The following is a 13,377-nucleotide window of genomic DNA, read 5'->3' on the forward strand; positions in this document are numbered from 1 at the left end:
AGGCAGGCAACAATGAGGCACAGTAACCCCATGCAAAGATTACAACTGTTATTTAGGGTTATATATCCTAGGTTTTAGTAAGGAACCTGTGCACAAAAACAATCTTGGGTGGTTTATTATTTCCTCATAAGTCCCTGTTAATTCCTTACTTTTATGCCCTCTGGAAATCAATCTGAGACTCAAGATACTCAAGTTAGCACCCAGTCAAAAACAGAGATCAGGAGCTCCAACTGATGGGTTTTCCTCTTATCAGTCAACCAGTGGACACATAAATCAAACAGAGACACTTAATCAAATAGCAAATCAAAGAAGGTAACTTGAAGAGATTATCCTAGCCCCACTAAAAGCACAATGGGTATGTTTCCTAATGGTTTAATCTGAACCAGTAGGAAAAGGCATAAAGGTAGAGATCACGTGTGATGGGGGAACATTCTTTGAGAGGCATGTATATCAAACACATGGCCATTGAACTCTGTAAGGCTCCATTAATTTTTTTTTTTGGCTAGGCAATGGGGTTAAGTGACTTGCCCAGGGTCACACAGCTTGTAAGTGTCAAGTGTCTGAGGTCAGATTTGAACTCAGGTCCTCCTGAGTCCAGGTCAGGTGCTCTATTCCACTGAGCCACCAAGCTGCCCCAAAAGTCCTACATATATTTTTTTTACCTTTTTTTTTGGTGAGGCAGTTGGGGTTAAATGACTTTCCCAGGGTCACACAGCTAGTAAGTGTCAAGTATCTGAAGCTGGATTTGAACTCAGGTCCTCCTGACTCCAAGACTGTAGTTCTACCCACTGCACCAACTAGCTGGCCCTGAGGCTCCATTAATTTAAACTCTAGAAGTCTGTACCCACTCAACACTTTGAACTCAGTAGCCACCGCTAATAAATGTACTCCTCCTACCCATCAACCCAGAGGATCCATGAATTCAAAGCAAAGATATCAAATTACTTACATACTTACTACGCTTAGTAAGGAAAATTATTATCTCAGCCCCTCAACTCACAAGGGATATGTTTCCCAAGAGTTTAATGTAACACCAGCAGGAAAGAATAAACACAGAAAGATCATGTGTTACTGAGAGACACTGCTGGATGGGTTACATACAGGTAACTAGTATGGCCACTGACCTTGGGTAATCTGTATGTTTGAGTCACATTTCAGGGTACACGGCAGAAAGATACAGGTACAATGGGCAACTCAATCTCAATGCTGCAAGTTTGCCTATGACCTTGGGTGACCTCAGCTCTTCCATGGACATCACATCTCAACTCTCTGCTAACACATTCTGTTCATCTCAAGGTCACCGTTCTCTGCAACCAGATTTTGACCTTTTTCTCCTCAAATATTTGATTCTGTCTCTTAATATACAGTACCTAGAAAACCTTTCCTGCATAAGGGTAGCATGATTGTTCCACTGCTACAAAGCTCCCTGGCAAGGGTAGGCAGGCAAAAGCCATCTCTGACTGCCACGAATCAAAGACCGACTATTCTTTTTGGATTGTTTATTTCAAGTAACGAATATAAGTCATGTGCCACAAACCAGGCTAAAGTGGTTTGCAGTTTGTTTGTTAGTCTCCTTTAATTTCTTAATAAACATCTGTGCCCTTAGAAAGCCGATCCCATGCATGTAGTTCTACTCTGTGGGTCTGCACCCATTCAAAATCAGAGATTAGGAACCACTGATAAGTTTACTTTTACCACCCATCTAGAGGACATTTGAGTTCAAGCAAAATACATTTAATCGAACAGTATATTCAAAAGTGAGAAGAAAAGACTATCCTAGCCCCTTGCCCCAAACACAAGGGGTATGGTCCTCAAAATTTTAATACAATACCATTAGGAATAGCTATACAGATAGATATAACATGTAACTGGGGACAGAGTACATACATATAGCTAGTAATTATGTCCAGTGCACTGGAAACATCCATGTCTAGGTCACATTTAAGAGTACCCATCACAACAGGGGGCAGCTGGGTGCTGCAGTGGATAAAACACTGGCCTCAGAGTCAGGAGGACCTGAGTTCAAATCTGGCCTCAGACACTTGACACTTATTAGCTGTGTGACCCTGGGCAAGTCACTTAACCTCAATTGCCTCACTAAAAAAAAAAAAATTAAAATAATTAAAATAATATCCATACTACATATCTGCAATCACAAAGCATTCCTGGCCTTAAGTTATAAACCATTTAACTACAAATGTCAGTGCATCCAATACTTGAATATTTTCCATGTGTATATACAGAAAGTAACTTGCCTCATACTTGGCTGCTCAGAAAATCCCTCTCAGATTCACATCACTCTTTAGGTCAGCAGCGAACCAGAACCACAGGACATATTGGTAAGAGAAAGAAAAAAAGGCACTTAACAAGCAAACAGCATAGCCAATAAAGCAACATTAAAATGTTCCCCTAGTTCTTCCAAATGCCCAAGGGGAATATCGTCTGACAGTTTAATACATCAGTAGTAGAGAAGAGGAAAGAGAAGTAGGGGTGGTATACGATCATAAATCATCCATAGAAGGGGCATATACAAAGCACACCTACGCCACATAACATGCAAGAATGGTACATGCCAGGAACATGTGATACATAAATATATATTTATATATATCATTTATATATGTAAATATGTGTATATATACATATGTAACATGTGTGTATATGTATAAACATATAAACATATATGTGTAGGTGCATATAAATGTATATGTGTGTATACATATATAAATCTCTCTATCTCTATCTATATATATGTACATGTCTATGTCTATATCTATATGTATATCTTCTGGTGACATCATCTCTCTGATGGCTCTTACATCTTAGTTTTCTACCAAGGAATTCTGCTCGTTTGATGATTGATTTCTTTTTTGTTTGTTTTTTGTTTGTTTTTTACAAACAGCTTTTAAAAACAAAACCTTAGTTTAATGCTATATTCAAGCTAATGCACTTACTCAGAGTGTCTGTACATCTGTATCTTCTTTGAAGTCACCTTCTAGCCCTTGTGGTTCCCATGAGTTAAAGTATGGTGAGCAGAAAGCCTTTGATGGATATAGGCATGATAAAAGCTCCTTTATTGCCTAGCTCTCAGCTGAGGGCAGGCATGCAATACTAGCCAGAATGTTCCATTGGAAATAATAAGGCCATCATTTGGGCTGTTGGTTTCTAGTACTGAATGCAAAAGCTTACCACAGACAAATCTGTCTTGGGGTTAGAAATTCTTTGCATGTTCTATCTACTTCTTAGCCCACCCCATTGCCAAAATCTGAAACAAAATGGCATGCAAGTTAGTCAAAGCCATAAGTGAAATAAGGACTGAGCTCTGTACTCCACTGCCCCATTTCTACTTTTGGTATATGTCATTATATTTATCTCCCAATAGCGTGGTGACCTGTTTTTGTGTGTATTCTGATTTTTGCCAAAACTTGATGTTTTTTGACATATGTATAGGCCTTGAGAGAGACTGCTATACTTTAATGAAAATAAGCTGTATGTAGACTTAGAGTTTGAATATCTGGCTTTGTGTCCTTCATCTGATCTTCTCTAGCTGTGTAAATATGTTCAACTCACTTCACCCGTCTGTGCTTCCTTCAGGTCTTAGCTAAAGCACGACCTTTTGCAAGGTGCCTTTCTCAGTCTGCCATAATGTTAGTGCCTTCCTTCTGTCTATCTCGTTTCTACATAGTTGTACATGAGCATGTTGTCTCCCCGTGAGCTCCTTGAGAACACAAACTGTATTGTGGCTTTCTTTAGCTCTCAGCACAGTGCATGGCACATAGTAGGCACTTAAGAAAGTTGATTAGCTATCTGACTCTATGCTAGAGTTTCCTGTCCAATGACCATAGTAAAAATTGCTAGACTCAATAATAGTAAGAGGAAAAACAAATTAAAATAACTCTGACAATTATAAACTGAAATTTCTAAGTGGCAAGGATAATTAAAGATAGAAATAGTCAATATGACAGGACATGATTGGGAGAAAAGGTAAAGTAATACACTGAAGGTGGAGCTGTGAATCAGTTCAACCCTTCCAGAAACAATTAGGAATTACGCAAGAAAATTCAATGAAACTGTTCATATTTTGTGACTCGAGAGATGTATCTTCTAGACAAAAACCTCACAGAAGCATGTATATATATAAACATATAAACATATAAACATATATGTGTAGGTGCATATAAATGTATATGTGTGTATACATATATAAATCTCTCTATCTCTATCTATATATATGTACATGTCTATGTCTATATCTATATGTATATCTTCTGGTGACATCATCTTCTCTGATGGCTCTTACATCTTAGTTTTCTACCAAGGAATTCTGCTTTACATTTATATGTATACATGTGTATATATGTATGTGTGTATATGTGTATGTTGCATCATAGCTCTATACACACTAAAAGCAGGAGACTCCACTGATGGGCTTACCTTTACTAGCTAAAGAGAGAGCCCTCATTAGTTCAAACAGAAGAGCCCTCATTAGTTCAAATCAAGCAGCACAGCAAATAAAATGATAATAGAAGACCCCATAGGTACATGAGGTATCATCTCCCACAGAGAAAGACACATGTAGAGATCACATATGGCTAATTAAAAATTCAATGCATAATCAAATCCACAAATAAAGGAAAGGTAGGAAGGGCTTAGTTGTGTATACACACAAAGGCAGGACATACAAGAAATACCTATGATCAGAGAATTTAAACAAAAAACATATACCAGAAATACTCACGTTCAGATCAAATGTGGTAAGATGTGTCACTAGGGCATACACGTATCCTGGGGAGCCCCACTCTTCTGTTGCAGGATTGCCAGTGTCCTCTGGTAATGTAATTACCTCAAATGACTAGCTGGGATCCTAGAGAGCTAATAATGAAAAACACTTACCTCCTCTCATAAAAAGGTGGTGGGAGACAGATGCTGAAGCCTTGACCACTCACAATGACCCTCCTGTATGGCTAGGTTCCATGGGAGATGACTTCATTAGGAAAACAAGGCAGCAAGAAAGAAACAAACTTCTGTGATGGGTTTTAAGACAATGGCCTAAGTAGTTCAATAAGAAAAAACATATTATATTCCTGAAATAGCAGATATCTCAGGGGAAAATCATGATCCATAGAAATACATTAGACAGTGATTCACTTCTTTAAATTCCTTATGGAGCCCCTAGGACACTGCACTCTCATAACTGAGAATATAGAAGAAGTATCCTAGGTGCAAATAAGTCTCAGGGTCAGCACCCAAAAATTTTTAATTCAGAATCTGCTATAATGGCTTTTTGCCAGCCAACTACAGGACACGTTAGTCCAAGCGTGAGGCATTTAATCAAGTGGCGTAACAAACAAAGTGACAACAGAAGAGTCCCATGCCACCCTTGATCTCCATTTGGTATACTTAACGTACCACCAGTAAAAGGGCACACCGTAATAAATCATGTGTAAATGCAGAACACTTCTGCAGGGTAAACATTCCAGTAACAACAGTGGAAAAAATATACCAGGAAAACATGTACCTCAGTCACACGTAGAGGAACGTGGTCCCAGAGTGTAGGGGTTCCTGGACAAACCCAAATCTGATGCTCCATAACTGTGACATCCTCTGCTCCCTCTGAAGAAATACTGCTGATCTCATTAAGTCACAGGATTTCTCTATTCAACTACCTTGTGGACTTCAAGTCATCTACTGAGGTCCACTAAGCAAAAGTCAGGCAGAATGCCCCCAAGCAAAGATTAAATCTTTCTTTTTGATAGACTGTTTCCAATATTGAATGCAACTTTTTGACCAAGAAAGACTATCTTATTTGGGTTTGGAATTCCCATCTTCTAAGTCCCATTTAATTCCTACTGGCAATTCTGTGCCACCACAACTCTTAATTTACTGTCCCCCTCCATGTGTGTATGCATATTTGCAGAAATACGTAATATTTGTATACATACATACACACACATACACACACACAGAAGCACTAGCAAGGGAGGATTAATAAGCGGGGCTATCATCAAAGTAGATTTTGGTGTAAAAACAAAGAAAAAGACAACAAAATACATCTTTGATAAGATGGTATAGAAGTAAATTGAGGTTGTGATACTAATAACAAGAGAAAAATAGTCAGTTATATTCTTGAAATAACTGATATTTAAGGCACTAAATCATTGTCAGCTGAAAGAAAAAAGAAAATATGTTAAGCACTCTGAGGGTCATCACCCATTCAAAACCATCTTTCAGGACCCTCTACCAACAGATTTTCATTTAAGAGGCAAAAGGAGTACACATTATTTCAAATATAAAACGTTTCTAGCAGAGCAAATAGAATAAGAGTAGAAGATTGCTGCCCCCAGCATCCCAATGGTTATGCATAGTTTAAGAAACCACAAGTAGTGAAGGGCATCCACAGGTAGATAGATCACATGTGACCAGGAGAGAATTTGTACAAAGTGGTATACCAGGACCAAGAATTTCCAGGTCAAATGTGGAGAAATGTCACCAGGGCACATGCACACACAGAGAAACTCAATTTTGATGGTATAGGATTGCCATTGTCTTCTGGTAAAATGAACCCTCTGCTGAGCATCAGGCCTCAACGCTGCGATGACAAATTCAATTAACATCGTCAAGCTTCTCCCAGCAAACATCCTTTGGGCTTACTCTGTTTAGGGTCACCTGCTTGTCACCTTGTCTACCATATACTATGAATGACTAGAAAACATTTCCTGCATGAAGGCAGGATAACAACTCTTCTGTTCCATAGCTTGCAGCTGAGGGCAGGGAAGGAAAATCACAAAAAGTTATGTCAAGCAAAGATAGTTTTAATAGATTTAAGACAGTGACTTATATTTCAACGATAACAATCATCATATTATAAAACTGAGTTTATAAATATTACTGTCTAGAAATCACAGTCCATTGAAATACAAATGAATACCTCAGTTTTGGATTCCTTTCCATTTATGTATCCTCAGGGAGACTCTCGTCCTGTTGTGAGTCGTGAAAACCTATGCCAGGCTTAAAGTACTCTATGGGTCAGCATCCATTGAAAAAGGTAGCACAGAAGCTGCCATTGGTAGGTTTGTTTTTCAGGCAACCAAAGAACACATGGGTTCAGACAAAAGACATTTAGTCAATAAAAATGAAAGTAAAATAACAAGAAAAATTATTTCCACACCCTAAAATGTGAAAGGCATATTTTTTTTCCTACAGTTTAACAAGCTGTAAGTAGGAAAAGGCATATGCAAAAATTATTATGTGAGAACTCATTAACCAAGGGAGAGCATACATACAGGAATCACTTGTAGCTAGGAAATATGGAGGAATGGGTATACTCCAGGAATACGTGTGGCTAGGTTACATGTGAAGAAATAAATGTAACATGGACACACATATGCCTAAGGCAACATAACTCTGGTGTGGCAGGACTTCGTGATGTCATCACTTTGTCAGGGATCATATCTCAGGTCTCCACTAAGTAATCCTATGGGTATGATGGTAGCCAAAATTCCTTCTGCAAACAACCTAAAAAAAAAAAGTTCTAAACATGTATACTCACGAGACCATAAACTCAGTGGTTTCGAACACTTGGACACTTTTTTCACCCTCAAAAACTGTGGTAGCCATCATTATAACTGTCACTTGTACAGCTAAGAAATTGTGGCCAGAAAGCCCTTACTACATAGAATCACGATAGGGTCAGCGACGTGGCTCAGCGGATAGAGCACCGGCCCTGGATTCAGGAGGACCTGAATTCAAATCTGGCCTCAGACACATAACACTTATTAGCTGTATGACCCTGGGCAAGTCATTTAACCCCACTACCTAAACCCCCAAACCCCCCCAAAAAAACAACAAAACAAAATACATAGAAGCATGATAACAGCTTATTTATTCCCAGCTTCTAACTGAATGAAGGCAAGTAAAGGCAGGCAGAATGGAATTCAAGGCACATGTTAAGTTTATTCTATGGACTAACAAAATTTAGTGGAAAAGGCAAATCCTTGTTGCAAGAAATTATTTGACTCCAGGTTAGAAATTCCATGTGAGTCCTGGTCAAGTCAAAGTCAGAGGGAAAGATTATTTGCATACAAAAATAATCAGAGCAGTACTTTAGTAGTAACAAAACACTGGAAAGAAAGAGGTTATCCATTGCTTTGGAAATGGCAGAACAAAACTGTGTCAGCAAATTAACAAAATATTATTGTTCCTGAAGACACAATGAAAAATAAAGAGAAAAAATGGGAAAAAAGTCAATCACCTGATAGAAAGAAAAGTATCAGAACCAAAAGAATCATGTGCATTATGACTGTAAGAAAGTAAAATAAAACAATGCTAACAGTGACTGATGTCCTAATGAAAAACTCTTCCATCCACTGAGTAAAAAGGAGAGGTTACAGATGCTAATTGTTTGATGCAGTTACCCTGTTGTTTGCCTTCCTTTCTTGCACTGGAAGATTCACTAGTGAGAGGAGGCTTCAAGGAACATGACTATTTGGCAAAACCAAAGGCGAAAACCTAAACAAAAAGAACTTTTGTAAAAGGTCATGTATCTCCAGAGTTGGTGACCCATAAAATTCACAAAGGACAACCATATTATACACCTGAGACAAGAGGCATTCCAGGCACCAAATCATGATCCTTGGAAATACAAATAAAAATTATTCAAACCCTCTAGGAATGTAGCCTGAAAGGCACCTCATTAATACTTGGGACCTGGGAAAAAAATCCCAGGGTCAATGCATCCTGGGTCATCAGCCATGCAAACTATGTCTCAGACGCAGTCACTGATCACTTTGTTTTTACCAGGCAATCAGTGAACATATTAGCTTAAACAAAATACATTTCATCAATCAAACAACATAACAAATCAAATGAAAATGAAAGTTGTCCCTTCCCCATCCCCAAAGCACAAGGGTAACAGATACTGTAATAATAATACCACTTAAAGGGAAGCAAAGACTCACGTAGAGTGTTCTTCGTGACCAGAGCACATTCGTTGAGGAGATGTGTGCAGGGAACACCTGTGGATGTTGAAGGCGTACCAAGAAGTATACCCCAGGAACGAGTATGCTGAGGTTACCAAAATATGTTCACGTAACCAAAATATACTCATACTCGGGGCAACTCACTTATGAATCTTTAGGATCACCTCTGGTGACATTCTCTCTCAGCAGGGCAGCATCACATCTTCGCTCTGCACTCAGGAAATGCCCAGGATCTCTCAGTCACTGAGCAACTCTCTGTACCCAGCTTCTGTTCTTCATCTCTTTCTTCAAGGTCATCTGCTGTCCATGTTGCTACACATTTGCTACCGAAAAGCAGCCTCTCCTGGATATGAGCAGGACAAAATAGTTTCATTGTTCTACATCTCCCCAGGGAGTGTAGGTAAGAAAAAGCCAGGCAGAGTTCTGCCACAAGAACATTAGGGTCTGTCCTTGGGACTTTCTGTTTCTGATACTGAATGCAAGTCTTTGTCCAAGAAAAGTATCTGAACTATGGTTAGAACTACCTTGTATCCAGTTTAACTTCTTACAGCTCTTCTATGCCTTCAAAACCCATTTCAGCAAGGCCAAGGCAGTCTCTGGACATGGGGAACCCATGCATCCTACTCAATACTAACATCTTCACTACAATGAAATGTAAATTAATCTAAGGAAGACTCATTAAACAGAGGTTCCCAAAGTGGGTGATACCACCCCCTTAAGAGTGTCCAGGGGGACAGGAGTAGACTTGGGTACAATTGGGGGACACTGAATAAAAATAAAGATGTGGTAAAAGCATAAGGAAAGAAGAGAAGAAATTTTTGAAAAAACATTTATACATGTTTCATCATTGTGTAACAGTTAAAGTTGTAGTGATTACATTATTTTCCAAACAAACACAAAAAATGCAAGTTATAACCTATCAGTAGTCAAGTCTGCCAACAGGTGTTAACAAGCAAGTCCAGCATGCATCATCAGGAATATGTGTGTGTAATGACTTGTTTATAATACAATACTTTATGGTTGTATGATGCAATATTGTGTCATCAAAATTTCAATGCAGGAAAAAACCAACAAATTTACAATGAATTGTTAAATATAAGATGCATCATTTAAAAATATTTTATATTGTTTTGAAATGTTTCAAATTTCAAAAATCATTTCAGGGTTAAAGAAAGTAGATTTCCAGGGGCCCACTGAATAACTTGTTTTGAAAAAGGGTCAGTAGGCTAAATAAGTTTGAGAACCTCTGTATTAAAAGTGACAGAAGGCGACAATGTCTTTTCCCTAAATCACAATGGTCCATGTTGATGTCTTTATTATATTTATCCATCAGAAGCACAAGTGAAAAAAATAATCCCTACTCACCTCTTTTGTTTTTTGCTGTATTTAAGCCAGTGCCAAAACTTGTGGTTTCCCTCCATGTCTATAAGTCTTGTTGGGAGAGGCATCTGTGGTATGCGGGAAAGAGAAGTGACCTTAGATTCAAAAGACGTTGGTTTGGATCCTCAACTTGAAACTTTGTAATTGTGTAAACCAGGTCAAGTCAAATAACATCTCTTATGAAATAAGCATAAGAAAGATGGCTATAAAAACCAATAGTATAATGAAGGCAAATTGAAACTACCTTAATGTGTACGTGGCAAAAGAAAAAAAAGCCAGTGTGGGAAAGTAGTATGGGAATACAAGGGGTGTAATACATCAAAGGCATAATTCTGAAATGGTTCAATTTTTCTGGAAAACAATTCATAACTTCACAAAAATGGTTAAAATTATTCATTTCTTTTGGCTCAGAAATGCTTCTATAGGACATAAACTCCAAGTACATCAAAGAAAGAGGAAAGATCGTGTATATACAAAAATATTTAAAGCAGCACTTGTAACAATAGCAAAGTACTAGAAAGCTAGAGCCCCCAGTTTGAGTACAGTTTAACCAAATTGTGCTATATGAATTAATGAAAAACCACTGTGCCTTAAGAAAACATGAGACATTCAGAGAAACTGGGGATAACATGAATCACCTAATGCCAAGAAAAGAACATGAAATTCACATACATAATGACTTGCACAATGTAAAATAAAATAATTCTAAAAACTGACTGAAGCCCAGTCTTGATCACAGAGAAGTAATAATGAAAAACCTCTTTTATCCTCTGAATAAAAAGGTAGGATAACAGATGCTTTTTGATCAGATAGCTTGTTGTTGTTATTGTACAGTCTTTCAGTCATGTCCAAGCCTTTGTGATGCCATTTGAGGTTTTCTTGGCAAAGATCCTGGAGTGGTTTGCCATTTCCTTCTACATTTCATTTTATAGATGAGGAAACTGAGGCAAACAGGGTTACATAATTAGTAAGTGTCTAAGGACTCATTTGAATTGAGGAAGATGAGTCTTCCTGACTCCAGGCCCAATGTTCTATCTACTATGTCACCTACGTGATCAGATTCAGATACTTCATTCTCTAGCTTTTATTTTTTGTATGGGAAGATTCAGCAGTGGGGATAGGGTTTGGGGAGAGAGATGCTTTCAAGGGAAATATCTTAGTGAAAAAAAACCCAATGATTAAAAAAAAAAAACAAGATAAAATTTGAAAAAACTTTCTTCTCTTTCTCACTACCCCCATTCTCTCTCTATATTATATATGCAAGTTATCTGTGTTTGTGTTATATTTATGTGTATACACACACATAAATGGGAAAGAAGTGAATTGAAACAGTGGCCTATATGAATCAATAATAACAGACCTTAAGCCATATTATAAGGTGAGGGCAGTGTTGAATAATAAAATGGATAATTTTGATTATTTTAAATTAAAAATTTCCTGTATAAATAAAACTCTGTGTAGCCAAGAATAGAGGGCATGTAGAAAAATTGGGGGAAAAAAACTCTCATAAACAATCTATAGAGTGGATATAGAAAAATATGGAAAGACTTGGACTTATGAAGGAAAATGCTATCCACCTATTGAGAAACAGATGATAAGTGGAAAGAAGCATTATATGATCTTACATATCTATGTATATATATATATATATGTTTATGGATACCTGTGTATGTGTGTGTGTGCACTTAATTATAGTCTTCTTTTTTTTGGGAGGGAGAAGGGGAAAAATAAAGTAAAAAGTGCACAGCAGAGAACAAAAGAAAACCAATGAGGATGCAAAGAAAAGTTGGGCAGCTTTGGAAATAATGTCTAGTATTTATTATGTATGTTTTCTTGAAACAAAAATTTATTGCTTTATATTGAATCCTCTGCTATGGTCTGTTGTGTACATGGCAATGTGTTTTTGTTTTCTTTTCTTTTTTTGTATTTAAATAAATAAATACATAAATAAAATCAAATAATGAAAAAAAAAAGAATAACCATATAATATACCTGAAATAAGAGGCATTTCAAGTCCCAAATCATGATACTTGGAAATACAAATAAGAATTTTTTAAAACTCTTCCATGCATATAGTTCCCAGAAAATCTCACTAATACCTTGGGCCCTTCAAATCTCTCTAAATCCTAAGCACACTTGGTTACTGCCCAGCCAAAACAATGGTGCAGGTGCATTTACTTTTACTAAGTAATAAGAGGACATATTAGTTTAAATAAAAGATATTCAATCAAACCTTAGAGCAAATAAAGGAACAATACAAGATTCTCTCTCCCCCTCCCTCCTAACTGCTACCAAAAAAGCAATAGAGATCTATTCTCATAAAAACAACAGGAGAACAGTGATAAAGTTAGAGAGCACATGCGACCAAAGAACACTCATGGGGGGTACGTACGTGAACCATCTGTGGCTGCTGAACTTATGCTAAGAAGTATACACTGGGGACGGGTATGCCAAGGTCACATGTAGGCGGCCACGTGACCGAAGGATACTCGTACCCAGCGCAACTCAGTTCTGAGGCTGCCAGACTGCCAAAGTCCTCCCTTGTTGGCATCTCTCTGCAGGGAAGCATCATGTTCTCACCTTTCTATTCACAAATGTTGCTGAGCTGATAGTCATTGAGCTTATCTCTGTAACCAACTTCTAGATTCCATCTCTTCCAGGGTCATCTGCTGTCCATCTTACCTCACATCTTCTATGGTAGAGTTACCATCTTCTCTTGGATATGGGTAGAACTGTAGCTCCTGGTTTTGTTTGGTTTTTTTCTTCAAAACTCTGTGAGGAATACAAATAAACAAAAGCCAGGCAGAGTTCTGCCACAAAAAAAAAAAAAAATTAGGTCTAGTCTCTGGACTTCTTTCTAGTACTGAATGCAAGTCCTTGTCCAAGAAAACTATCTGACCTGGGGTCAGATTTTCCTGTTAAGTCCCATCTAATTGCTCACAGCAATTCTATGCTTCTGAAATCCATCATAACACTCCATAGGAAATCTCCAGACACTGGGGATGCCTATTACCTTACT

At 37.8% G+C, this 13,377-nt stretch overlaps 1 long non-coding RNA gene across 1 annotated transcript; it reads right to left on the minus strand.

Moving 5' to 3' along the window:
* Window positions 1–8,716: 8,716 nt before the first annotated feature.
* On the minus strand, window positions 8,717–13,129 carry LOC110202476 (uncharacterized). The gene is made up of 3 exons (XR_013483684.1): window positions 12,939–13,129; window positions 10,344–10,426; window positions 8,717–9,321 (listed from the first exon to the last, which is right to left on the minus strand). It is a non-coding gene; the product is annotated as an uncharacterized LOC110202476 (long non-coding RNA).
* Window positions 13,130–13,377: the final 248 nt, after the last annotated feature.

The sequence above is a fragment of the Phascolarctos cinereus genome, unplaced genomic scaffold (genome assembly GCF_003287225.1).
Source record: "Phascolarctos cinereus isolate Bilbo 61053 unplaced genomic scaffold, phaCin_HiC Scaffold_8;HRSCAF=390, whole genome shotgun sequence".
NCBI lineage: Eukaryota > Metazoa > Chordata > Mammalia > Diprotodontia > Phascolarctidae > Phascolarctos > Phascolarctos cinereus.